Consider the following 4224-nt stretch of genomic DNA (forward strand, 5'->3'; position numbering starts at 1 on the left):
TTTCTTTTTTTTTAAACTTGTTTCCACAATCTCCAGTTACTCACCATAATAGGTTGAATCTCATCCCCCCAAAAGATATATCTCATCCTATCCCCTGTTGAATGAGAACTTATTTGGACATGGGGTCTTTGCAGATGTGATTAAGTGAAGGGTCTTGAGATGAGATCATCCTGGAGTAGGGTGGGCCCTAAATCCAGTGAAACGTGTCCTTCTAAGAGACAGAGGAGGAGACACAGACACAGAGGAGAGGGCCACGTGGAGACGGAGGCAGAGACTGGAGTGATGCGGCCACAAGCTCAGGTACTCCTGGAGTCCCCAGGAGCTGGGAGAGGCAGGAAGGATCCTCCCCTAGAGCCTCCAGAGGGAGCCCGATCCTGCCCACACCTTGATCTCAGACTTCTGGTCTCCAGAACTGTGAGATAAATCATGTCTGTTGTCCTAAACCCTTGAGTTTTAGGTAAATTGTTAGGGCGGCCCCAGAGCAATCACGTACCCGTGAAATGCATAATTCTATATTTCTGCAGTCCCCACCAATTCCCTTTACTTTGGTCACCAGCTGCACATTCAAATTCAGGGGTCCCGGGAAGCACTCTCTTTTCAGAACAGGTGGCTAAAACTTATAGGCTCCCAGTGACCACCTTCAGGGTGAATAATTGCCTAGAATGACTCACAAGAAGTCAGGAAAACACTGTGTTTGTGATTGAAGTCTTATTATACCGAATAGCTATAAATTAAAATCAGCCAAGCTGGGCGCAGCGGCTCATGTCTGTAATCCCAACACTTTGGAAGGTCGAGGTGGGAGGATCGCTTGAGCCTAGGAGTTTGAGACCAGCCTGGCCAACAGAGCGAGATCTCATCTCTCCAAAAAAAAAAAATTAGCCAGGGATGGTGGTGCACGTCTGTCATCCCAGTTACTCAGGACGCCGAGTTGGGAAGACTGCTTGAGCCCCAGAGGTTGAGGCTGTAGTGAGCTGTGATTGTATCCCTGTACTCCGGCCTGGGTAACAGAGTGAGACCCTGGCTCAAAAATCCATCAATCAATCAATCAATTATATGATATCTGGAAAAACAGAGACCCTGCCTTAAAGTCAATCAATTAATTCATTTAATTAAAAAATATTAGCCAAGAAAAGTGAAGTATGAGACAGTAAGACTCTGCCACAAAATTAATTATATTAAATAAGGTCAGCCAAGAAAAAAGATGCCTAAGACAGAGTGAGACCCTGTTCAAAATCAATCGATCAATCAATATCAGCCAAGAAAAGAGATGCCTAAGACATAGTGAGATCTTACCTCACAATCAATCAATGAATTGAGTTAAATAATATCAGTCAAGAAAAGAAATGGATAAGAGGGTGAGACCCTACTCAAAATCAATCAATGAATTAAATAATATCAACCAAGAAAAGAAATGGATAAGAGAGTGAGACCCTACTCAAAATCCATCAATCAATTAACTGAATTAAATAATATCAACCAAGAAAAGAAATGGATAAGAGAGTGAGACCCTACTCAAAATCAATCAATCAATTAGTTGAATTAAACAATATCAGTCAAGAAAAGAAATGGATAAGAGAGTGAGACCCTACTCAAAATCAATCAATGAATGAATTAATTAAATAATATCAGCCAAGAAAAGAGATGCTTGAAACGGAGACTCTACCTCAAAATCTATCAATCGATTAATTAAATTAAATAATATCAGCCAGGAAACAATATATGAGAGTGAGACCCTGCCTCAAAACCAATCATCGATTAATATCAGCCAAGAAAAGAGATGCGTAAGACAGCATGACACTGTGCCTCAAAATCAATCAATTAATAAGTAAATAATATCAGCCAAGAAAAGAGATGTATGAGAGACTGAGACCCTGCTCAAAACCAATCAATTAATTAAATAAATACTATCAGCCAGTAAAGAGATGTGTGAAACAGAGACCCTACCTCAAAATCAATCCATCAATCAATTGATAAGTTAAATAATTTCAGCCAAGAAAAGAGATATATGAGAGACTGAGACCCTGCTCAAAACCAACCAATTAATTAAATAAATAAATAATACCAGCCAAATAAAGAGACATGTAAAACAGAGACCCTACCTCAAAATCAATCCATCCATCAATTAATGAAGTTAAATAATATCAGCCAAGAAAAGAGATGCCTAAGACACAGGGAGTGAAAGTCAATGAATTAATTAATTTAATTCAGTAACATCCGCCAAGCAAAGAGATGTAGAAGAGAGAGTCAAGGAGGAACCGAGACCCACAGCTTCCATTGTCCTCTCCCGAAGGACTCGTGGGTTCTGTTCCCTCCTCTTGGCATCAATGTGTGATGACAGAGGTCAAGTCGTGCCCACCAAGAAGCCTTATCAGAACCTCAAGTGTGTGGAGTTTTACCCGGGTCCCCACCACTTTCTGCCTCTGGCACTGAGCTTTACTCTCCAGCCCCTCCTGGAGGTTGAAACTGATACTGCATGTCCCAAGACGCCCGCCGTAAATTGCCTTGCTGGACCCTCCAGGGGGGCCAAAGCCCGCTGAAGATGACCACATCTGACTAGTTTCTGTATTTTTTTTTCTTTTTTTTAGAGATGGAGTCTTGCTATGTTACCTAGGCTAGTCCTAAATTCCTGGGCTCCAGCAATCCTTCCAAGAAAAGAGGTAGATATCTATTTGGGAATGGTTACTCTTTTTTTTTTTTTTTCTTTTTTTGAGACAGGGTCCAGCTCTGTTGCCCAGGCTGGAGTGCAGTGGCAAAATTGTAGTTCACTGCAGGCTGGAACTCCTGGGCTCAAGCGATTCTCATGCCTCCACCTCCTGAGTAGCTGAGACTACAGGTGTGTGCCACCACGCCCAGCTCATATTTTCCTTTTTCTTCTTTTGTAGAGATGGGGGGGGTCTCACCATGTTGCCCACGCTGGCCTTGAACTTCTGGCCTCAAGTAATCCTCCTGCCTCGGCCTCCCAATATCAGCCAAGAAAAGAAATGGATAAGAGAGACCCTACCTCAAAATCAATCGATCAATTAATTAAGTAATATCAGCCAAGGAAAGAAGTGCTGGGATTACAGGCGTGAGACACTGCACCTGGCCAAGGGCATACTGATGTCTTCACTGCAGAAAAGCAAAGCATAAATGGCTTCAGCTGATGATAACCGCTTTGCAGGAAAATGCAAAACGCTGATATAAAAAAAAAAATGACTTGGGCTAGGGTGTGGTCTGCTGAGGAGGACAGAGAAGGGATCTGAAGCAGGGGACCGATGAGAGCTTGTGGAAGGAAGGTGAAGCTGAAGGGAGGCTGGGCTCTCGGGGCAGGGCCGAAAGTGCTTGCTGCATTTTTCAGGGGACAGATTGCAGAAATCCTCCGTGCTGGAGAAGGATGGAATGGCCGTGCGTCTAGAGGAGTCTCTGAGTCATACAGGAGCTGGTTGCGTCCAGGTAGAGCCTGTGGTTGCGTTGTGCGAGTTAAAAATCTGTTTTTATCTGTCACTTCCTCTGGCCTGCACAGCCCCTCACGCAATGGTGGAGAGAATTACCGCATTTCCCGGAGTGGAATGTTTGTTTCCTGAGTGTCCTCTGGTTCAAAGACGGACTCTGCATTTTTAGCGTCATTTGTTGTTGCTCTGGGCAAACGGGTCAAGTATCCTCACGCCTTAAATCTCCTCTGTGACTTCCGGACGGTATTCCTTAAATCTCCGTCTTTCTTCCAACATTTAGCAAGCTGAGGGCTGGAATTTTCTGGAAATTTCAGGTTGTCTTCTGAAATCGCCACCATCGGGGGCTGACATGTTCCCCCAGTCCTGGAAACCAGGAGTCTGAGATCAAGGTGTGTCAGGGAGGCACTCCCTCCAGAGGCTCTAGGGGAGGATCCTTCCTGCCCCTCTCACCTCCTGGGGGCTCCGGGCATCCCCGGGCTTGTGGCCACATTCCTCCAGTGTCTGCCTCCGTCTCCACGTGGCCTCCTCCTCTGAGTCTGTGTCTCTTCTTCCCTGTGATAAGAACACCTGTCATTGCATTTTGGGCCTATCCTAATCCAGGCAGATCTGATCTTGAGATGGTTAACAAATGAATTCTGCAAAGACCTGTTTCAAAATAAGGTCTCACTCCAGGTTCTGGCCTTTAGGATGTGGACAGATATTTCTGAGGGCCACTGTTCACTACACTATAATTAAATTCAGTTTTTTTCCAGAGGCTCTAGGAGAGGATCCTTCCTGCCTCTCCCAGCTCCTG

The sequence above is a fragment of the Macaca mulatta genome, chromosome X, assembly GCF_049350105.2.
Source record: "Macaca mulatta isolate MMU2019108-1 chromosome X, T2T-MMU8v2.0, whole genome shotgun sequence".
Classification (NCBI taxonomy): domain Eukaryota; kingdom Metazoa; phylum Chordata; class Mammalia; order Primates; family Cercopithecidae; genus Macaca; species Macaca mulatta.